Genomic DNA, 25,355 nt, shown 5'->3' on the forward strand with positions numbered 1-25,355 from the left:
AGATGCAACCCCTCGCTTGTCAAATCTGAAATTCGTTATGACTGCAAGTGATGCGATACCTGCGATAGATACGGATCAAAATGCTCGCTTTAGCCGTGCCATTCAAACCTGGGACCGGCATCTTTTTAGCATAATTGATAAACTTGATTACGTCACAAGTAAGGTAGCAGAGACTCCTGCTTTGATGAAAGAGTGTTGTGACGGAGTACAGAGCGAGGTTTTGAGCTGTATAAATAAAGAAAAACTCAATGATAAATCCTGGCCTCCACTGAAAAACGAGTCAGAAACAGTGGGTCTTGTATTAGATTCACCACCACAAGATTGTGATGATCCCTTAAAGCATGAAGCTTTTCTGAAATCGTTGGATGGAGCTGATGGTATAGTGCGGATTTCACTTTCTAAGGAATCAGTATCCCAGCAACAGAAGTGGGTCATCCATACGAAAAGACAAAACGCCGAAAACTTGAAAGCCTGTTTGAATGAAAAAGTCGGTAAAACTGAGGTTCGCAAGTCGAGAATTGTCGGTTTATTATCACGAGTGGACTTCCCGATCAACCCAGAGAGTTTGTGTGCTTCTAACCATGGTATCGAAGAGATACAGCGCATCGGTGTTTCGAAATCATATCGTGTATACTTCCGTTCGGTGACGGCCAAGTCTCATTATTTGCGTCATGGGATTCACATTGGCTACGAACATTTCTGGCTTGCTGATTATAAGTTTTTACCGCGAATATGCTACAAAAGTGGGTCGCTAGAGCATATATGGTCAGGCTGTTCTAGCACGGACCGTTGTCTCAAGTGGCATGGTAGAGGACACTCTCATCCCAGGATCAACTCTTGCCAGAATGAACCTTGTCGCTTCCATTGTGGTTCTCATGAGCATACTGGATTTAGATTTTGCTGCAAACAGTTAACCGAAAAAGTTGTAAAGAATAAAAAATGATTAGTGCAAAGACTATATCTCTGAATCTGAATGGTTTTGGGGATAAACAACATGTATTGCAGTCTATGCTGCGCGATCTGGATATTTTGTGTCTGCAAGAGCATCATCTTCTGGACCACTCTACTAGTCTTCTTTCGAGCCTGTCGCAGCAGTTTAAGTGTTTTATATCTCAAGCTACACCTACAGGTGGACGCCCATCAGGAGGCGTTTGCATTTTTATTCGAGAGAATTTTCCAGTTTCCGTGTTTGCCGTTAATCGATATTTTGTTGCTGTTCGAATCCCAGGGATTATTGTTTTTTCGTGCTATTTACCAACAAATTATCATACTATTGATTCGGATTTTGATTTCAATTTTGCATGTTAAGAATTATCACGATGTGTGGCGAAAGTTCCATCAGATTTCCAGTGGTTTATTTGCGGGGATTTTAACTGCAACATTGCTATCTCTGATGTCCGCTCCTTCGCTCTTTTATCTTTGTTTTCGGTTTTTACTATAGTTTCAAAAGATGCAGATTTTACGTATGTCCATAATTCTGGTTCTTGCTCTAATCTTGACCATGTGCTGGTCTCAAATGCAGCGTTATTACCACAGCCTGTTCATGTTGGGTTGGATATGCCTATTAGTGACCATTTTTACCTTTCTTTTTATTTAAATATTCAAATTTCATCTTTTAAAATTATCCATCTTTCTAGTCAAATTGTAAATAAAATGATCTGGGATCGGGAAAAAATGTACAAATATCATGAAGAATCAGATGCAGTTTTAGCTAAAATAATTGTAAATTATTCTAAGGATGTTGATCAAATTGATATAGATCTATTTTACCTTGAAATTGTTCATAGTTTAAAAGTCGGGGCTAATAAAGCATTTATAACTGATTCTTTCCGTCGTGGATCTCGTGTTTTAGGTTGGAACCTTAACCCGATTTTAAAGCAAAGCCAAAAGAATGCATCTCAAGCTTGTTACCTTTGGAATTGCGCGGGAAAACCGCGATCTGGACCATTTTATGATGGTATGAAATTAACTAAACGCGTTTTTCGGGCTGAGTTGCGTTTGCCTAATGAAATTATAAAAGATGAAATTGGTTCAAGGATTACTAGTGATAAGAATGAGCTTTGGAGTTTGGTTAATTCTCGACGTCGTAATAATAATTGTTCACCAGATTCTAATAGTTCTCTGAAACTAGATGATTGGATAACTCATTCTAATCAAGTTTTTTCACCCGGTGATGCGGCAGTTGAATCACGGCTTGACTCTTTATTATCGGAAGAAATTTCAAAGCCCCGCCCAAATAGTAAAATATCTGTTTCTGTTGAAGAAGTAACGGCAGCAATTAAAGCTCTAAAAAGTAAGCATTCTTTTGATCATGATGGTATACATTCAAACCATATAAAATGGGCATCCCCCAAAGCAATCTTTCTCCTCGCTACTCTTTTTACTACTATTCTTTCTTCTGGAGTTCTTCCAACTAGCTTTTCTCGTGCTACCACTTCACCCCTTTCAAAAAAAGGAGGGAATACGAATCGATGTTCTGATTACAGGCCAATTACTGTTTCGTGCCAGATTAGCAAAGTTTTTGAGTTAGTTTTATTAAAGTATTTGGAGTCTTGTAACCAAGGCCTGAATCAAACTGGGTTCCGTAAGGGTCTAAGCATGGATGTTGCTCATACCCTCCTTTCAAGAATAATATCCTTTTGTAAGCAATAGGATAGAGTTTATACACTTGCGTTAGATTTTGCGGCGGCGTATGATTCAATTATCCATTCTTGGGCTATGACTGCGCTTCTGAAGAATAATGTCCCACTACCAGTAGTGTTGGTTTTAAAAAAGTGGTATGGCTCCTCTCGTATTCGTATTAAGTGGAAGAATCAGTTTAGTGATTATAATGTTAAGTTATGTAGGGGGCTGAGACAAGGAAGCATTATTTCTCCTTTGATTTTCAATATTACTGTTTCGGGGCTGTTTGATCAAATTAAGTTGACTTTTATTTATGGTAAAGGTTATGTTCTGTCGTGGATTGCTTACGCAGATGATTTACTCCTTTTGAGTCGATCACTTCAGTCACTTCAACAAAATGTAGATTTTTTAAAAAAGGGTTTTAGTGAGCATGGACTTCGTTTTCGCCCTGAAAAGTGTCAGTTTTTAATTCTTGGTACTAAGTCTAATGATCTCTTTAATTCAGAAATTTCTGTTCTTATTTATGATAGTATTTTAAAAAATTTGGAATATTTTTTATATCTTGGTGTAACTTATGGACCAACTTTAGCTCTATGCCGTGCTTCTGTTTCTAAAGCAGTTAAAAGCAGAAAAACGTCTAGTTTTGGGGCAGTAATTTGTCTTCGCGATCTTCTTTCTCGGAAATCACTGGCTCGGGTATATAATACAGTCGCTTTGCCTCAAATTTCAGTTTTTTCATCGCTTCTCCCGTTTTTTAGAATTAGTAATATTGCGCATGTAAAAACCACATTTTTTAATTTTGATAAGTTCCTTTTCCGCTTTTCTAAATCTGAATCAAATAATTTTTTAAAGAATGCATATAAAATAAAAAAAACCCTGTTGATATTTTAGAAAAAATTCAAGATAATTTTTTTATCCAAATTAAATGTTTTTTCTCATAATTTATATATAGCTGAGCACGAAGCTTAATTTATTTTATTTGATTTAATTTTTGAATGAAGTGTTAATTTGTGAACTGTTAATTTATTATCTATTGAATGAAGTGTTAATTTGTGTTGTAATTTTGATTGAAGGCCTTTGCGTATTTGTTGTTATATAGTTTAAGATAATTTTATGGCCTGTTGATTATCGGTTATTATTTTTATTTATTTCTTTTTTTACTCTTCGTATTCGGAGGAAATAAAAAGTTTGAATTGAATTGAATTTAAGAAAGCTTCTAACACAAAATTTTTAGTTTGGGGGGAAGGGGGATTTCAAAAACATCTTCTCAAGACATAAATTGTCCTCTAAAGTCAATTCTGATATTTGTAGCACTCTATGTCCTAGCACTTTACAAATATTTAAAAAAGCTTTTAAAGTAGAATTTTGGAAAATTTTGAGCATTGGGGCAAAGAGGGATTTCAAAAACATCTTCCTGTGAAATAAATTGTCCTCTAAAGTCAATTCTGATATTTGTAGCGCTCTATGTTTTAGCGCTTTACAAATAATTAAAAAAGCTTCTAAACTAGAATTTTGGAAAATTTAGAAAATTTTGAGTTTGGGGGGAAGGGGGATTTCATAAACCTCTTCCTGTGATATAATGTGTCCTCTGAAGTCGATTCTGATGTTTTAGCACTCTATTTTTCAGTGCTTTAGAAATATTTTAGAAGCTTCTAAAGTAGAATTTTAGAAAATTTTGAGTTTGGGCAGAAGGGGGATTTCAAAAACATCTTCCCATGACATAATTTGTCCTCTAAAAACAATTAGGTTATTTTTACTGGTCTATCTCTGGTCAAATCATTTCCCTAATTAATAAAGTTTAAATGGCTTATCTACACTTGCCACCTGCATGCGACCCTTAAGAGGTTATGATAAACAAAGTTGTGACATCACAGACCCAATTTCATTATACCATAACCAAGGTCAGCTATGGGAAGAAAATTAAATTGCTTATAATGGAAATAGGATTTTTGAATATATTTTAATAAACAAGGTTACAAGCTGAAGTTGAGTAAGGTAAGCAGCGATTTATATTCATGATAGTAGTATAGGATAAAATAAGAGCCAAAACAGCTAGTAATGAGCGGTAATTTACCATTATATAGAGGGGGAGGGGGGATGAGTGGAGGTATGTACAGTACCTTCCCGGGACATACCTTAATATGTACATCCACCCCTGAAGGTTTCATTTTCCTAACCCTTTCCAAGATAGCCAAAAGTAGAATTTTACCATGAGTTGTCTTATCAAGAGTAGGTAATCTGTACCTTTACGTATTACTAATGGGTCAAATCATAGTACAATCAAACAGGCCTACTTAAAGGCGCCAATTTTTTGAAATGAACAATTGAAAGCATACCTTCACACAGAAACTAAAAGAGTCAAGTCACAATAGTCGAAGTACAAAATCGCTGAATTTTGTTGCAAATACACTGAATTTGTACCATTTTGGCACAATTTTACCGAATGTCCGACTTAGAGAAAAATATTACTTAGGTAATAGCACTGCCTCAATAATAGGTAATGTGGGCACAATACATTTTTTTTTTATAACCATGGCAATTCGTACAGAAAGAGCTGTCGTTTAGACTTTGAAAAGATCTCATTCGATTAGAAACAAAGTTCTAATGTCCTTTTACAGAATCAAATGCAATTGGAGGGCAACCAGTCCTCTACCTCCATCATTTATCCAAAAATATTACATCAACTTATTGAGATAGCCGTTTTGTTTGAGTAATAAATGCCCAGTATTTGCGTCTTTACGGATACTCCCCAGAGCCCTGACACCAAGCGCTAGGAGTTTTATTAGTGGACTAGTCTTAACATTTAAGTTTGTTTTAGAAGGGGTTGTCTTATAAGCTTTGCAGAGTTCTCATTCAATTAGAAACCGGAAGTTCTGGTTACCTTTATTAGAGTCAAAAGTGATCTCCCACGCCCTTTTTTTTCCAAATGCATCTGAGCGAAACTTGAGAAAGCTATTCTGTTCATTATAATGCATACAGCATTTAACAATGCCTTTGATTTGACACAAACCCTCAGGGAATGGGGGAAAGGGTAGTAAGTTAAGCTGCCCGAGGAATAAAAAGTTTTTATTAAAGGGGTGGTTTATAAAATCTGGAAGAGGCTAATTTCATTAGGAATTAAAAGTTCTAGTTCCCTTTTTTAGATTCAAAAGTGATCGGAGCATAACAAGCCCCCCCCCACACGCTCTTTTATACGCAAATGTATCTGATCGAAATTTTGATATAGCAATTTTGTTTAAAATGGTCCAGAGAGCATATAACAATGTCCCAGGGTTGACACAAACACCAAAGCCTAGGGGCCAGGGTTTTAAGTTATGGCATGAGGGGCGTAAAAGTTTTATGGAAGGGGTGATCTTATAAGCCTTAAAGGAGACTTCTTTGACTGGAAATAGAGATTAAACTTTGGAAAGTAAATCAATATAAAGGTTAGTAAAAATGCATGTCGGTAATGTCATTTAGTTGAAACTTTCTGGACTTGATAAATGGGATGTTCAACTGACCAAAAGTAATGTGTTAATGCTACTGTTACTATGAATACTTATGTTATTGCGGTCAATTCTACTGCTATACATCCAATCTGGATCACATCGCGATATCTTGCAACCTTGAGACGGAACAAATTTCTATTTTGAGTGAATACCAGCCATCGGACCATTTTCCCATTTCATCTCCCATTATTATTCACACACCACCCCAGCATACGTACCAAACCAATCCTCGAACGCCTCCACTTTCGCGTGATTGGTCGAAAATTAATAGTGAACTATTCAAGTCTTCTTCGGATTTTATCCTACATAAAATTCGAGTACCATTTCATCTTCTAGAGATATCAGATAATTTATCGAAAAAAGAAACAGGCCTTAGTCTGGACATGTATTCTGCCAAGATTTGCCATGCCCTTCGTTTTGCCAAGAGCCAAGCAGTTCCTTTCAGAAGAAATTGTAAAGGTATTATCATGGGTTGGTCATCAAATCCTGATCTAGTTAGATCATGGAGAAAAGCAAAATTTTGGTTCAATCTGTGGAAAGATTGCGATAAACCGCGATCTTGTATCGTGAATGATCTACGCCTCAGTACGAAAAGACTATTTTCGAAGGCTCTTGCTTTATCATCGGAAGATGCTTGTCGATCGGAACTCTGCTAGAGCCAGACATCACCGTACGCTACTCTTCAAATTGGTTTCCCAGTCACGTAACCACGCCCCCTCTGTGCATCCCTCTGATATTCCTGATGATGAAGGGTATGCTCACTTTGAATCGGCGTTTTCGTTTCCTGATACCCATCTTCAGGATCAGTATGGTAAATAATTTAATGCCTTCTTAGCTTCTTTGCCGAAAACATATTACGCTGTGACAACTCAAGCAATTTCGGCCCATCAAGGTCGCAACCTCTCTTTGTAAGCTCTTCGAGCTTCTCTTTAGGGACGAACTCGAAGTAACTTGTTATACACCACCACACCAATTTGGCTTCAAACGAGGAACTGGCTGTGCTGACGCTCTCACTGTAGTAGCAAACGCTCTTATTGATGTCGATTCTGCGGGAGAAAGTCTAGTTCTTGCTGGCCACGACGTAAGACGTGCATTTGACTCACTCATTCACCCTGCAATGCTTCTTAAAGCTGGTAGGCGTAGACTGAATCCGGATATAATTCGTACAGTAAGGGAAATGTACACACGGTTATCCATTCGACTGAAACTTCTGCCAGATAAAAATCTGCCTTCGATTCCTAAGAAAAGGCTCATATCAATCTTAAAGGGCGCTCGACAAAGTGCAGTTTCTTTCCCCATTTTTTTCGACAATTACGTCCTTGAGGCTCAAGAGCAATGTCCATCCTCTTTAATTTTGGCATCTACTAATCTGTCGTTTGTGTGCTACGCGGATGATATTCCGAATCTCAGTCGAACACCACCGCAAATTAGTGAAATTTTTGCTATCCTTCAAGATGAATACGTCAAGGTTGGGCTTCAGTTCAATTTGGCGAAGTCCGAAATAGTTCTTTTCAACTGGAAGGGTCCCACTCCCCCTTCAATAGCACTTGGGAGCTCAATGGTTGAGCCTGCTGATCATCTAGTATACTTAGGCCTCCCCATCGGGTCCTCTTTACGTCACACTAGATCTCTTCTCATCGACCATCTTAACCGTCGAATTTCAGAATTACACCTCTATTGTCACTTGCAAGTTCTGCTTCAATCGTCATCTCCTAGCTAGCCTGTTCAATGCAGTAGCCCTCCTCCATATATCGTACATCGCCCCATTTTGGAAAATATTTACAAAATTTGAAAAGTCAAAAATCTGTTCGCTGTTTTTCTGTTTTGTAAAATATTTAATATGTCTACTACCTTGGCAGAGAAATTCATGTATAGTTAAAATATATAAAATTGTAGACCCAGAAATAGCTATCTTTCGAGTTATTAAAAAACATAATAGAAAAGTAGCTAGTCATGAGCTAGGCTCACTTCTAGTGCAATAATTTCGTCTGTTGTTGATTTTTCTTCTTTTTTTATATATATAATTATATATATATATATATATATATATATATATATATATATATATATATATATATATATATATATATATATATATATATATATATATATATATATATATATATATATATATATATATATATATATATATATATATATATATATATATATGTTGAAGTTGTATGTGTGAATTTGCTATTTCTTTGTTTGATTTTGTTCCTATTTTATCCTAGATTTGTTTATAATTGACGTTCTTATTTGATCTTATTGGTTTTGTCGATATTTGTCTCGTACTATTGTTTTCTTTTCTTTTTTTTTCATATATTTTGCTTCGTCCTTTTCAAGTTTTTGTAGACGGGTTTTCAGTTAATAAATAAATAATAAACAGATGTGAAAGTGAAACAGATTTTTTTTTTCTTTTGTGATAAGAAAGAAGACGCAGCATCCTTATGCATTTTGTGTCAAACTATTCATTTTGTAGGTAGCCAGGGTCAATAAACCATTATAATAGACGGGGACTACACTGGGTATCTTCGAGGGTATATCTGGGTATAATAGACGAGGACTACACTGGGTATCTTACTCCATCTGATCTCATTAGATGGGGGCTGGGAAACAAATAATTGGGGATCAAATGCTAGAACTATTCTGTGTGAATCATACTTGGTTCAAAAGAAGGATTCACTAGTGCCAGCGAGGACGACCTGTCAAAAACCTGCAATGTTTGGATAGGTAAAATGACACGGATTCCAACCATACAATTGTCAATAAAAGGCCTTAGACCTTACTGGTTCAGGACACGTGCGGAGGCTTAGATAAAATAAATGTGATGGTAATGATGATGATAAAGATCAAAAATGGTAAAATTACTTTTCAAGTTTCCAGAGGATTGCTACAATTTCTATCACATATTTGGTATGCATAATTTACAGCAAATAATTTTGTTAAAACTACACTACCCTTTTATACATACTTGAATTAAAATGAAATTATAATAACGAGGCAATTTTTTGAATCTAGACTTACAGAAATGATTTTTTTTTTAATACACTGTACATTATGGACTTTTATTAGTATGTGTATAAGAAAAAAAATTCCTAGCGTTCACTGATTAAATTAAAAATTTACCCATAATAGTATTCTTATATCAGCTTATATATAATTTATCGAAATTACAATATACAAAAGCTACGGGTACAACTAATAAAAACGATAAAATGCAAAATAAATTTAAGAGAATATTTCGTTGAGAATCTGACCGGCGCTTGAATTATTTACTAGCGATTCTTCTTCTAAAATTTTTTCCAATTCACGGTCCAGGTTTGTCTTCGAATCAGATGTCATAGAATGCCTTGCTTTGGACGGTACAACTTCAATACCCATTGCCTTCCTTATTCCTTGGACTGGTACAGCCTTATCCGGGTTAGTTGATTTTATAACTTGAGTTAGACTATCAGTTATATTTTCTGCTGAAAAAGGAAGGATATAACAGCATTTGAATGTTCTTAAGTGAGCGGTTCACAAAAAAAATAACAGAATTTATAATTCAACCCAGAATTACTTTCATTTATGCAGCATCATTGTAGATTGATATGACTTTATCCGGGATAGTTGATTTTGTAACTATTTTCTAACGTATTAGAAATATTTTTAGCTGAAAGAAAAAAGCAATCCAGAAGTATAATATTGTTAACTTTAGAGCTATTTTTTATATAAAAACAAACATAAGATAATATTTTAGACCGATTGGGCCAGATATGATAGTAAGAACAATCAAAAGAAGCCCTACTTTTTACATATTGGCCTAATCCAGAAGATAAAATTGGGCAGTAGGGAGGAGGGCAAAATTTGGCCTGTGCCCTCTAGATATTTCCATCCTCCCCCTAGATTTTGAAAAATAGCTTTTTGGGGTATTTTCATTTAAAAAACTAACACAACAAAAATCATTTAGATATTGAAAAATATATATATCCCCACCCCCTTCCCAATTTTCGTTACTTGACGCCATTGGTCTGATCTTATTTGTCTCTTTTGATATTTTTCTTAGTGAGAATTAACTGCTTTCAAATGTTTACAAATAAACAACTCAGAAGAAAAAATGACAAACTGGTAATTTTAATTCAGAATTGTTTTTATAGGAATGTAAAGTTAATTTTACAGCTGGAGCTGCACTGTGATTAATCGAAGAAAGGAATCTGGAAACGACAATCGGGTCTATGGCCAGTAAAAAGAAACCGAAGACAACAAAAATCAAATTGATATTTTGCCCGAAGGCGTCTTAAGCATAGAAACAAAATTGGCAAAAATCATAAAGCAATTAGAATCTAAAACTAAAATAACATAAAGTAACTGGATTATAAATTGAAAATTCAAAATAGACTTAATTATTTCGTTGCAACACAATCCTATGGTTAGCCTTAGATATTTTCATAACCTTTCACTATGATTAATATGGTAATAAATATGATTAATATGTATTAATATGGTTAATATGTTTAATGTATTAACATATTTAATATATTACTTAATATAACAAATTAACTAATAAAATTATCTAATGTATTAATTTAATATATTATTTATCAATATAACTTATTTTCTATATAAATTAATTAGAATAATTAATATATTAATATGATAATAATAATAATCAGAACTAATATTAATTATGATTTTACTACGACTAATATTTTCAGCTAGGTAGCTAGGTAGGTACAGGTTTATTCATAAATCTGTTTCGTTGCACTTGCTAAATTACACCGATTTTTACAAACTCAAGGAAAAACAAACAAAAAACAATAAAAAACGAAAAAAAAACAAAGGGTAAAAATATCAGCTCATGTTATACATTTTAAATAAGAGAAGATACAGCTACTTTCAAATAACTGTAAATGGGAAACTAAAAAACTAGGACGTACGCAGGGGGTGGTTAGGGTCTCGAGGCCCACTGAAATCCAATATTTTCATGAAATTTTTGGGCAATTATTCAAATTGTCCAATAAAGTTAGTTTTCTTTATTACTGTCGCACCAAATTTTTTGTTTATTATTGTCCTCCTTGAACTAGGATTTTGTGTTTTTCTTCTTTTTTGAATTGGTGATAATGATCAAACAGCTGATTAAGTATATACAAATTAAACTGTATCAGAATAAGTCCCTGTATATGCATCAAGGATACGCAAATACTTCTTATTTGAACTATCCACTGTAAGCTCCTTTTTTGCAATGAAATTACAGACAATAGATTTCTATGATTGAACATAAACCTTTCAATCAGAGAAGCGCAATTTTAGTTTTCTCTATAGATTTGTTCCAAAATAATGAGCTATTTCCATGACAAGTTCGCAAAAATAGCCCTAACTTTTCACTGTAAGCTCTCATTCATTCCATTTTTTTTTTTAAATGCGAAAAACTACATTTCTGTTATTGAAGTGAATACCTTTCAATCAAGCGTAGTTGGAAGCGCAGTTTTGATCTTCTTTATAGGAAAAGAAGCCACACAAATTCTGCTAAGTTCTGCAAATTCTGCTATAATCGCTAGATAGATCCGCTGTCTAAGGATTCTCCATCTTACGAGGCTCTTACAAAAAGTGTTGAGAATACATCTCAATTTGTCTTAATTCACGTACAAGAAGATTAGAACAAATCATACCCTTTCTTTCTTCTCTGAGCTCCTTTCTTGGCCGTGTCCAGTAGGGCTGGGGGTGGGGGGGTTGGTTTGACCCCATTTCCCTGAAAAATACATTGGTTTCAGTTTCTCTACTGATGATGATGACTATGTCATCGAAATATCTAGGACTTTTGTATGTATTTGTTTCACTATCTAATAAAAGGACTTATCCTTGTTTGGAACTCTTATTTGTTTCAGAAAATACATGTAAAAAATATTGTGCAAAAACAAACCTTGACAATTAGACCCCCCTCCTCCATGAACAAAAACCTTTTATGCGACAGTTTCCTTATTATTAAACATGATTAAAAGAAACCACTCCTTCCTATGCTTCTTAACCAAATTCCAAACTTGTGACGGGAACAGCGGCAATAATAAGACAACTAAGAGAAATAGAATGGTGGTCTTTTTCAGTGTTTTCATTAGCATTTATACGAAGCTTCTACAAAAGTTGCAGACATCATATCTTTTTTAATTAATGCATGAGATACGAAGAAGAGGCCACACCTTTCCTCTGCTTCACTAATCTCCTTATTAGTACTCATAACACTATAGCTAACTATTCCTTCCTCATCGCTGAGGCAACAGCAATTCTGAGTCTGTAAATGGCATTGCCGCCATAATAAAATTAAGTAAAAAATACAAGCTTTTTTTAATTGAAAATTAGGAGCAACGTTAAAACTTAAAACGAATAGAAATTATTCTATACATGAGGGGGGCTGCCCCTCCTCAATCCCTCACTCTTTACGGTAAAGCTTGACTTTTTATCAAAATTGTTTAGGAACAAATGCTGAAAAACATGGGCCGTTGAGTGAAAGAAGATTTTGACTTTCTATTTTTATAAAATTTCCGTTTTTTTTTTGTCCCATTTACTTTTGGGCCTTATCACTCCTTAATTTCAGTTCATTAATACGATACTAGCACTTCTTATTTTATAGACAAAAATACAACAAGACAAAAAGACAAAAAAAAAAAAAAAAAGGCTAGGTTTGTACCTAGCACAAACTCGGTTTCTCGTGGCTTTTGCACACTGCTTGAATGGGCTGGCAAAGGGCAACTTAGTCTTTCTTTTTGTATCTTTTCCAGTTTGGCAAGCGGTCGTCCCGTTTCGTTTAATTTTGTTTGTATCGTTTTGCTTGACTTCACTTCATGCTCTAAAACAAAACACAATATTAAAGTAGAAACTACAAAAAAAATGATAAAAAAAAGAAAAAAAAGGAAAAAAGCCCCCTTGACCCACCTCAGTCCTATTTATACCTGAAAACTATGATTTTCTTTCAGTTATTTCAAAACTAAAAAAGTTTTTATGGCAGTATCAAACTTTTGCCAGCATTGCCACATTAAACTGCAAAACTACGATTTTCTTTTAGTTATTTTGAAATCAAGAGGTTTACAATGTAATATCGAATTTTCGTCAGTGTTGCCACGGTAAACCGCAAAAACTAACAAGCAAAACTAATAGTTGAACTTACCAACACTTTCCGTTCATAAAAAAATTAAACATTAACCATTCTTTGCAAGGACAAGTGTACCTTCAAATGAAAGCGGTGTTATCCTAAGGCCTTTGATGGCATATGTTTTTAGATTAATTTTTGTTCAGATTATTCAACCACAATTTCTTCTTTTTAATTTTACATAAGCTACTACAAAAAACTAAATAACTGCATTTGGAGGCACTTTTCATTGAAAACTTCATTATGAAATAAAATAAAACATTAACAATTCACTCTTCCCTAGCAGCTTTTGCCCTCTTTTGACAAATTTCTATGTACAACTGAGATAAGAATCAATTTGACTGAACCAACGGACAGAGAACCGAATCAAGAACTGCAACAAGAACCAAAGGACTGAGAAGAGAACCAAAGAAAGCATTGATCGTTTTGGTAAGAAACATTTTGATCGTTTGATAAGTTTAAAAAAATGAAGCTTAGAAGCATCTAATGGAAATATTTGTTTTTATGGACCATGAGAAAGGGAAACTTAGATGAATTAGATTTTTGGCGATTTAACAGGACAAGATAGGAATTAAAATCACTATCGCCACTTATAGTGTACCGTCTGACTACTTCGTTAAAAAGTAGAAAATTTCAAAGAAAATTCGATAAATGATACAATATTACGAAAAAAGCAAACATAACGTAACGTTAACACAACGTAAACGTAACGTTAATCCTTCTATGTAAGGTATAATTACTCAAGATTTTTCGTTTGAGAGTTATTTCAAGCCAAAATCGAGTCTGCAAAAAGTAGCCTATGAAAATTTTGGCTCGTTAAGTAAACTAGTTGCCTTTAAGCTGGTAGACCAGTAAGTGGCATAACTCTGTTTTCTTATACCTATTATAACAATATAATAGCTAATTGTTAAAAATAACCTCATTTTAATACTTTTTAAATAATACTTAAATAATACATTTAATACTTAATAGCGATTTAAAAAAGTATCATATCTAGAGTTAGCAAATCACAGATGATACGGGTATACACAAAAGAATTCTACTAGTCACAAAGATATATTCAATTTACGTCAGCAAGGCATTGTGTCGGCAAGGTGAATATGGCAAAGAGAGATCATTATCAATTACAGGAGGGGAGACTTGACTTCTGTTGGCAAACGCATTTCGCAAAAAGGCAAGTTGCATGTTACAAATATTCGAGATATGTCATTCAGTGTTGGCTCCTGACAAATCAAAATGCTTGTATTACATACATGCGGGCTTTGGCCTCGCTTGGCCCCGCTTGTGCTTATTATGCCATATACAATATTTTTATTAAAGGAAAACAATTTACAAAGTATTTACCATAAAATTTTAGAGGTGCCCCACACTTAAAAGACTTTTTGACTTTTTATTTAACAAAACCAGTTGCCCAGCGCCCAAGAACCCAAACAAAGATAAATCATTTCAAGTTACAGGAGGGGAGATTTGACTTCTCTCAGCAAAAGCATTTCACAGAGACGTATCATGTTACAGGAAAGATCAACTTTAGATGTTACTAATATTCAAAATATTTCATTCAGTTTTGGGTCATATAGACATATTATTAAATAAACACCAGATCGCATGGGATTTTGCGAGTTCGCGAGTTCCTTGCGCTTTTTCTTCTTTGCCTCCAGTTCACGCGCTAATTTTGACGTTTGATTTCATTGAGATTTCGAAAATTGTTATTTCATGTGGAAAGAAAAGACTTGGTGACAAGCTGAATTTGTGCTTCCACAGGTATGTTATTTGTATAAGATGATTTTTTCTGATATTATTTTAGGTGTAGAGATGTTAAGGGAAATTTTCACCAGGTTGGAATTGTCTTAAGAGTATCTTTCCGATAAAGGGGGGGGGGGACGGGTGGTCCACGGGAGAAATTTTCTTGGGAAAATTTTCTTCGGGATCAACTTTATGCTAGGAATGGGGTATTTGTGGGAAAACTTTTCCACAGAAAGGGAGATTTTTCGCATGATTTATTAACAAACAGATATTCTTTCATATTAAAGTGCGCTACAAAAAAAAATCATCCAAAATTGACTGCAAGAATTTTTCTTGGTTGAGGGGGGACTATTTTACATGAGAAGAACCTTCCATGGAGGGGGAGCCGGATTTCCCGCTATTATTTCTTAACAATCAGAAATAAAATAAAAAAAACATTTTCTTCAGCTGAAAGTAAGGAGGAACATCAAAATTCGAAACGAACAGAAATTATTACGTATATAGGGGGGGGGGAGGGGGTGCTACCCTCCTCAATGCCTCGCTATTCACGGTGAAGTTTGCCTTTTTGCCCAAGTTCTTTAAAACTACTCGTAAAACACAAGGGCCATTTAATTGGAATAATAACCCGTTTAAAATATTCTAGAAAAGTCAAAATTTAGCGTAAAGAAAGAAGTATTGAGACAGGAGCAACCCCCCTCATGTAAGCAATGATTTCTGTTCGTTTTAAATCTTGATGTTGCTTCTTACTATCAGGTGAAAAAACTTTTTTTTAAAGTTAATTATGTACCAAAGATACATAATCATGAAAGCAATGCATTAAAGAAATTAGTTAAAGGTTGCTCTGGGTACCCAGCTGACGGATCGTATTTCAAACAATAGGCCATACAAAAAATATGGTTCAATACCGCCCTCTAGGGCTATAATGAAAGACAGGTTGAGTTACCTAAGGAACGTTATGCAGATGAAGGATGAGAAAATGCCAAAGATCGTTCTTTTCGGTTAACTGTCTAAGGCTCAGCGGAAAGCCGGTTGTCCTGGTCTGGGGTGGGAGGACGTCATAAAGAAAGTATTTAAAGGAAATGTGACCTTCGTGGGCGGATGTAAAAAGGGAGGCTTTGAATAGATTGGGATGGAGGAGGAGGGTGCGCAACTGTGTTGGCCTCAGGCGGCTTGGGGCTGCGGTGAGTTGTTAGTAGTAGCAGTAGTAAAGATACATAAAAACAAGGTCAATGTCTAGCAATATAAAAGTGATTTATCAAAAAAAAAAAAACGTGCAGACTACCCCTTTCCCTCTTTTGTAAATGAAGGTTATTCATTCTTCTAAAATATTTTTGTCAAAGTTCGTGTATTTCCTTTAGTCTGTAAAAATTACTATTATCGCCAATTCGTTTTTCAAAGAAGATTATCAAGCTGTTTCATACGAAACCTGGTATTTATTTTAAATTATGAATCTATGTTGGGTACTGACAAATTAAAATGTTTGTATCACATACATGCGGACTTCGGCCTCGCTTGGTCTTATTATGCCACATATAGTGTTTTTATTAAGTGAAAACAATATCCTAAATATTTACTATAAAATGCAATACGTGCCAGATTGTTACAGGACTTTGTGACTTTTTTATTTAACAAAACCAGTTTTTTTAGTGCCCAAGTAATAAAATTCCATTTGTAAGGCCAAAGAATTAGAACAAATTTCTATTCATGTCAAAACTGGGAATGCTCTCATCATACCGATGAAATACATCAAGAAAGCTGTCACTCGACAACATTCTGAGCATAAGCTCAATTTGGTTATAAACGAGATGATTTTCAGTTATCACATACCCATTGAGGGATTAAACCATGTCTGCTTGAATAGTACCTCATTTGAAGGCCCATTGATCGCTGCTTCATGACATATATGTCTTATCACGTTTAAGAGTCTTTAATACAATTTACTTCCCAAATAGAGTTTTTTTCTAAATAATTCAAAATGCTTGTATTACAAAAAGCGGGCGTTGGCCTTGCTTTGGCCTTTTTGCACATACAGTGCCCCATTGTTACAGCTCTTTCTGACTTTCTCCTTTAATAGAATTATTTTTTTTATAATAAAAGAATAAATAGAACAATTAAATAAACCAATTTTTTCAACTGAAAGTAAAGCGCAACATTAAAACTCGATACAAACAGAAATTATTCTGTATGTGAATGGGTTGTCTCCTTCCTCCATACGTTGCTCTTTGCGCTAAAGTTTATCGTGATTTTTTTAAAAAGCCTCCTACTCATATTAAACGGCCCTTGTGTTTTATGAGTCGGTGGATGTGCAAACCTTTGCTTTTGTTGCAAGCAAGGGCATCATTTGAGGGCGGATAGGGGCAGTTCCCTTCATAATAATTTGGAGACTATCCGAATAGGGATCCTTCGTGCGCCTTTTCAGTAAAAATGCTGGAGCTTAGCCTCTGGTTGCAAGTTACAGCTGTGGTTTCGTCACAATGTAAGAGATCAAGAATTTCTTACATCTGATTTCAGTGTTATTTTTTCCTTTTCGTTTGTCAGTTTAAAATTTGTTTTTCTAATTTTATCCATTTTCTGTTGCAGACAAAACAGAAAAATTTGTGAAAACATTATGGACTCTTTTGTTCATGTTTATCTGCTGGGAGGGGGAGTATACGGTGAGGGTCCCTTGTAAATCTCCAAATAAGGGTTTTGGACACATAATTAAACAATGGTACCGTTTTATACTTCGAAGCTTTTCAACACACCAAAAGTGCTGTTTTAAGTGCTATATAGCACTTACCGATGGCAGAATCGATGAAAGCTCGTAGATATGAGTAATAACTTTAAAATGAATAACTTTTAAAATAATAGTTACTATTCCTAAATTTTAAAGAGTTCACAGTGAATTCTTCCAACGGACTAATGAGACTTACTAAGGGGGCTGGGAGGGGACGTGCACGGTGAGGGTCCCTTGTAAATCTCCAAATAAGGGTTTTGGACCATAATTATTACAATGATACCGTTTTATGCTTCAAAGCTTTTCAACTTAAGAAGTGGCACAAAAGGTGCCTTTTTTTGTGCTATTTGGCACTTACGGATGGCAAAACTGATTAAAATCATGTAGATATGAGTAATAACTTTCAAATCAACCATTAAACATCTTTCTAAGAAGTTTTTGCAGCCCACTAGCCCCTAGCTTTTCCACTTGAGACATGGCATCAATAGTGCCATTTATAGTGTCATTTGGCAGTTGCAGGTGGTGGAATTCATAAATAAAACTTAGATATGAGAAATAGATTGAATGTGAGCTATTAAACATCTGTATACGATGTTTTGTAGCCCGGTAGCCCCCTCCCTTGAGAAATGGCGCAAAATGTGCCATTTTTGGGCCATATGGCACTTGCGGAGAGTGGAATTTATAAAAAGCACGTAAATGTGAGAAACATCTTTCAAATGAGCCATTAAGAATCTCTCTATAATGTTCTGGTAAACTGCTAGCCCTGGGGAAAAAGGGGGATAGATCAGTGCTACCCATGCAAAAAAAGTCATTTTCCTTGGTGTTCAAGGCGGGGGACTGTAATTATCCTACAAAAGGTTTTTGGCCATGTTGATTCCAATGATGCGCTTTTATTTTGATTTGACGCCATCTTCAAGGGGTTTCAGGCTCTTTTCCAAATCACCTTACATTTCTTTCGCAATAAACTTTTACTTCGAAGATTAACCGAAACAATAGTTACCATTCCTGATTCAGTGTTAAAATAGCAATTTTTTCTCACCAGACCATTTTTTCGAAAACACGTTTTTCAACTTTTGATCACTCTGGGCTGTGGTTTTTTCTTTACTAGGGTGCAGCTGCCGCTGCATCCATGGTGACCACATGTTTATACTGTGGGTGAGGAAGACCTTGTTAACTGTTTAGTTCTGTTGACCGCAAGTTATCGCAAAAAATATTTCATGTGAGAAGCCTGCTTTTTATGTTTTTTTTTATGATGTTCATAACTGACAGGGGTTACCATGGTATGTACCAAAGTACTAGTTTAACTCTTTTTAATTAAATGAGTACAAACTTAATATTTTCAGTAAGAGTAGATATTTCTATATACTCTGTGTTAAAAGAAGTGTTTCTATTGATTTCATGTAACTCTTTAAAAAACGATCAGAAATTATATAAAAAAAAATAAGTTATTCCAGCTGAAATTAAGGAGCAACATTAAAACTTAAAACGAACAGAAATTAATACTCATATGAGGGGGATAGCTCTTCCTCAACACCTCACTCTTTGCGCTTAAGTGTTTTAGTACTTTTAAAACAAGCTTATTATTGTTCCAATTAATTTAACATAGTGTTTCAGGAGTCGTTCTTAAAGAATTGGGAAATAATTAAAACTTTAACGTAAAAGTGAGGTTTTGTGGAATATCAACCACTCCCCCCCCCCATATACGTAATAATTTATGTTCGTTTAAAGTTTTAATGTTTCTCTTTGTAAACAATGGGAAAATTTTATAACTTAAAGACTTTTTAACTGGAGCTGTGGGCGAGGGTGGGGAGTTGTTCAGGTTATATCCACCGGGCTAGGTATGGTGTCTGTTATTTCTGATGTATGACCTTACTATCTCAAAATTTTGTGCAGACGAGTTTGCAAAAAAGGGGGTGGGAGATGGGCCTAGTTACCCTCCAATTTTTTTGGTCACTTAACAAGTGCACTAGAACTTTTAATTTACGTTTGAATTAGCCCTCTAACGATATTCTAGGACCACTGGGTCGATACAATCACCCCTGGGGAAAAAATAAACAATAAAAAAATGAATAAACACGCATCCGTGACCTTTCTTCTGGCAAAAAATACCAAATTCCGTATTTTTGCAGAAAGAAGCTTGAAACCTCTAATGTAGAGGTTTTCTGATACATTAAGTCTGAATGTATTATTTTAATTAAGATTCCATTACTTTTAGGGGATGTTTCCCACTTTTTCGAAAATCTTGAAAGATTTTCAGGCTCGTACTCTTTAATGGGTAAGACTAAACTCAATGAAAGTTATAAATTTGAAATCAGCATAATAAGCTGATTATTTTGATATATCTATTAGTATCAAAATTCCAATTTTGTAGAGTATAGAGCCAGGCTGCTCCTAACTTAAAGTTCGTTATCCCAAACTGTTTGATTATGAGTAGTTGCCAGTTAGAAATGTGTTAACTGCAAAAATGGTAAAAGCTGTCAAAATGAGTTAATTTTCGATTATAGAAAACCTAGGTATCAAGGCGTAGGATGGAAACCGGGCAACCCCCCCCCCATCCCCCTTCGATTCTTTGCCCCTATGGATTTGGAAAGAAAATGTTTTGAGCCACACTTTTATTGAAAAATTCCTTTTGTATATTCCGTAAAAAAATTGAAATGGTCAATTCTCCCCCTCCTCTAGACCTGGGAAGGTAGACTTTTTGCTCCCTGTCGTCTATAATTTTGGTATTCAACATCACTTCCAGGCACTATTAAGGAGAATCTGGGGGCTAATTATTCCGGAGATGACTTTGGAAACCAATAGATAGCAATTTTTTGGGTAAAAGGATAATATTAGGAATATTAAGAAGGGAATTCATTACAAAAACAATTCTTAGTTCATAATATACAGAAAATTTGTAATATGCAGAAAATTTCAAATGACTCCTTATTTTAAACAAATATGCAGGCACCCAAGGCCTTCTAATGGTTAAATAGGAAAAAGTTTGTTCAACTGAAAGTAAAGAGCTTCATTAAAACTTAAAACGAACAGAAATTATTACTTATATTAGTGAAACTGTATCTGAACCTCCTCCCCGCAATATTTTTACCTGACATTTTAAAACAAAAATTCGTTTAAAATAGTTTACTTCCGAAAAAAATTCAGGAGTGAAGATAAAACTTTTTTTGATTTTTGCAAAGAGTATTTATACTACAACTAAGATTTCTCCTATCTCCAAGGCTAAGGGTATGTTGGCTGAGGCTAAGGGTCAAGTAAAGGTCAATCTCCACTGCGTAGTGGAGAGATAATTCGTTTTTTTTCTGATTTGAAGATCTTTCTTCGCCGTTTGCAATGTGTTTTCATCGTGTACTTCTTGGTAACGAACTGTAAGTAAAGAGCAGTGGTAGATTTAGATTTTTTCTAAGGTAAAAAGGGAGGGGAATTGCATTTTACCGCCCCTTTCACGCCGTCAACACTATAAATATTATAATACAATATTGGCTGAAAGTTGAAAGCGTTTGCTTGTATTTTTTTATTAAATATACGTTAATTGTTAGAAGTTCTTGTTTTATGAACTTAGTTCATATCTCTTAGCTGTGAATGATTTGTAGTATTTTTTATTGAAAAAAAAATTAACCCTCAAATATAGCCAAAGGTCAAAGCCTAGTTAAATGGTAATGGGTTTGGTTAATTGAAAATTAAGTGCAATATTTATTATTTCTATATTTACATATTGGAGTTAAGATGTTAAAAGTAAAATAGCCAAGGCTTAGGGTGTTTTTTCACTGTTGAAAAAAAAGCTTTGAAGAATTGGAATGCAAGTCTGCGAACGAATATTAGAGAATTAGACCCTACAGTGATGACAGTGGCTAAATATGCCTCTGGAGCATGAACGCTCCGAAAAACATAGCTAGAATTGGTAGATGTTTTCTAGAGAAATTGCCGCCGGGCAAGACCCCTCTTAACTTCTTTCTTATTTTTTTTTTTTTTTTTTTTTTTAAACCCACCTCCTCTCCTCTCAGTGGTACTAACTTCATTATTTCCTAAACTTACAACAACATTTTTGTACAACTTACACTAAAAAAAAAAAAAAATAAAAAAAAAAAACAACAAATTTTTTAACTTTACATTATCATAACAATTAAACAATAAATTTGAGCAGTTAATACATTGCAGATTTCATTTGGGGGCATTCTACAATCAATTAACCAATATTAATACAACATCTGCCTAGCCGCTTTGCAGGGTGCCTTTCCGGTATAGGGAAGCCCTTCCCCGTTGGCACCAACTATCAAACTCCAAGAAAAAAAACTTTAGTTTGCCTCCAAAATCCCTCTGTTTACCTTATAATCCCATCCTCCCAAATTACTCTCTCTTACCTCAAAAACGCCCAAATAAAAAACTTTGTCTGAACATCATCTTACACAAACATACCCTCAACACTTAGACAAAGTTTTCCATTTTTAATTTTTTCCTTTATTGCCTCATTTTCTAAAAACCCTTTTCAACTGCTCAAATTCCAAAAAAAAAAAAAAAAACCATAATTTAATAAATGTTCATTTCAAAATATTTGTCAAATCTATTACTTATTCTCAAAAAATCTACTTCTTTATACAAAAACTTTTTAAAAATATAGATATTTATTTTTTCCTTCCTTTTTCTTCTACTCCCTACATACCGGCATAAATTTCCTACTTTAAAACACACCATATTTTTCTTTTTATCCTCCATTTTTTCCCTTATATCTAACTTTATAATCCTTTTTTTATACTCCTCACTTTCTATACTCACACCTAAATTTCTTACTATCTCAAAAACAAAATAAAAAATATTTTCATTTTTCTCGCACTCCAAAAATTCATGAGATAGTCCATCTAGTACCACCTCTGAACAGAGGTGACACCTTGGGTTTTCACTTCTAATAACACGTGCAATTCTATCTCTATACTGCATAATCCTATGTATTATCATAAACATAACTTCTCTCACCTTTGTTTCCATGGGGAAGGCGTGGAGGTTACTAAAAGCTGTTTCAAAATTTATAAAAGGTTCTTTTTCCTTTACATGATAAATTGGTTCATGTCCTGTCAATTCCAGCAAATTTCCAATTTCACGTTTTTTCATTTTTTCCTCTACTTTTAACAGGCCAGTTTCTTTTGCCTGTTGTATAACTTTAAAAATGTTTCGTGCATACATTGGGATCTTTGGTTCTGGAAAATCTTCTTCATTCAGTGCTTTTATTAGCCACTCTCTTGTTAAAATAGAATTATTTCCTCCATTTAGGGAGTCAATGGTATTTCTTATTAGGAGGTTCTTGCAGGCTGACCGAAAATCCACAACTCCATTTCCACCTTTATCTTTAGGTTGATAGAGCATTCCCTTGTTTAGTTGTTCAACCTTACCATGCCATACAAACCTCCAAATATGTTTCTCACGTTCTGTCACCAGGGAATCCGGGAGGGGGGTTATGGGTGCAGGAGAGAGGAGTCGGGGGATGCAATACATGTTGATGTATGTTGCTCTTTGGAATACTGTTAAAGACCGATTTTTTTCATTGCCATTTAGCATGTACTGAATTTCTGCTACTTTCTTAGACCATGCCTTCTGCCACATGTTTCCTACTGTGCTAATATTAACTCCAAGTATTTTCGTCGACGTCACGACTGGTAACCAAGAAACATTTTCCAAGCTCTTTTTCCATTTTTCATTATCACTTAGAGGTAGCATGTTGCTCTTTTTCTTGTGGATCTTTAACTTATAATGTTGTTCATACCATCTCAGGGCTCGAGTTACTTCCAGTACATCTTGAGATCCATTCGCTAAGAAAGTTACGTCGTCTACATAAGCCGCTGACTTGAGTACCTTTGCCTCGCGAATGGGTATACCTGTAATACCTGCTTCAATATATTTTATTAAAGGATCAAGGTAAATCTCAAAAAGATACGACGAGCTCGGGTCTCCTTGTCTTAAACCAATTTCAAAGGGGAATGGTCTCGTCTTTTCTCCATTCAAAACAATCTGGCCTGTAGCATTTATATATAGGTTCTTAAAAACATTTATAAACTCTTTACAAAAAGAAAATTTCTCTTTCATCAAAATCCATAATATTTCTCTCTCTACCGAGTCATATGCTTTAATTAAATCTATGCAGATTAATACCCACGAAAGATCACGTTTTAAAAGCTCTTCTTCTTTTTCCAGGAATAGATCTCTCAGAATTCTAAGTATATGCTGTATTTTCCGGCCTTTTATCCCACCGTATTGAGTCTCTCCTAATATCTTCCCAATAATCTCCCTTAGACGATTAGTCAATATTTTCGAAACTAATCGAGTATCGCAGGGCAGTAACGAAATCGGTCTCCAATTTTACAGTTTCTCTTGGTCTCCTTGTTTTGTGACCAAAGTAATCACTGCTAGTGTTTGGGTTTTGTCTGCTCATTCTCTGATCATTTCATTCATCGCCCCTGAAAGCGTTTAAGATATTTCACTATAAAAGAGTTTGTAAAACTGATATCCGAGGCCATCCTTTCCTGGGGCTTTCCCGCTCTTTGTTTCTTTCAGAGCTTGTTTTAGTTCCTGTTCCGTGATATTCTCACATAAAAGTTCATTTTCATGGTCGGCTACTTCATTAGTGACACAGAAACCTTGTAAAAAAACCCCTCCAATGTCCAGATTCTCTTTTCTCTTATGTATCTTTCGGTAGTAGTCCCGGACTTGCACACGGATTTGTGTCTCTTCTTCGATTATTTTTCCATCATCTTGTTTCAACCGTTTCATTATATTTTTTCTTCTCTTTTTATTCTTGTTTTCTGGATCAGTGCTAGACTAATTTGCTCCCCTTCATATATTACGCTTAGTCGATTGGTTTTTTTCCAATATTCAAAACGCTAATTTTCCAGTTTTTTTAGTTCGTTTTTAATTTTCTGGTGCTCAACAATTGGGCTGTTTTCATTTCCATCTATTTACACTTTAAGTTGTGTGAGAACTCTTTTCAAGTGACGCTCATTTGTCGTTTTTTCCGATTTTATTTTTATTTCTAATTTTTGTATGAAATTTGCTCTCTCCCTTTTCATCTTCAGCCACTTCTCCAGGTGTCTTTTTGATTTTTTTTCGTTTTACATAAAATACAGGATTTTTCCTTTGATTTGATTCCTTACCCACTTATCTTTAAGCGAGTCTGGGTGCAGCTTCCAAAAAACAGGCTTTATTATTTGATCTTTCGTTTGTTTTCCAATAATCATTTGTACAGCATAGTGATCAGAAAAAGTTCGTGCTCGTGTATTACTTGACTAATTAATTTTTCCATTCCGGATGTTACATAAATTCTATCAATACGGCTTGCGCTGCGAGTTCCCACTCTTTTAAAAGATATGCTATTGTTTTTTTCTATCCACACATCTAGTAAACTGTAAGTCTGAATAAATATTTTAATCGTTTCATTTATACGTCTACATGCAATTTTCTTATTTTTTACCGAAATGTCGTCTTCTCTTAATACGCAGTTAAAATCTCCCAGTAAGACTATTTTTCCATTTAGTGTTGTGCACTCTGGTAGTATTGTTTCAGTTACAAAAAACTCTCTCCTTTGCATTATTGGTGCCTGATGGCATGAGTACATTTACAAGGGTCATTCCACTAAGTTTTATAGAACATATTTTACCATCTTCCTCGTATGCAAAATCCT

The 25,355-nt window shown here is 34.7% G+C and overlaps 2 protein-coding genes across 2 annotated transcripts in view; one reads left to right on the top strand and one right to left on the bottom strand.

The window, feature by feature from the left end:
* Window positions 1-25,355, top strand: part of Pngl (N-glycanase Pngl) — a 492,631-nt gene that overhangs the window by 157,505 nt on the left and 309,771 nt on the right. The gene's annotated exons all lie outside the window — the stretch shown is intronic.
* LOC148946270 (uncharacterized) overlaps window positions 1-25,355 on the bottom strand; it is a 279,226-nt gene that overhangs the window by 63,908 nt on the left and 189,963 nt on the right. Inside the window, exon 2 of the mRNA XM_089097649.1 lies at window positions 12,775-12,933. The gene's annotated coding sequence lies outside the window, so the exon portion shown is untranslated. The remainder of the gene's footprint in view (window positions 1-12,774; window positions 12,934-25,355) is intronic.

This window comes from Artemia sp. Qi Xiang Cuo, chromosome 12, assembly GCF_049724085.1.
Source record: "Artemia sp. Qi Xiang Cuo chromosome 12, ASM4972408v1, whole genome shotgun sequence".
In the NCBI taxonomy this organism is placed as follows: Eukaryota; Metazoa; Arthropoda; class Branchiopoda; order Anostraca; family Artemiidae; genus Artemia; species Artemia sp. Qi Xiang Cuo.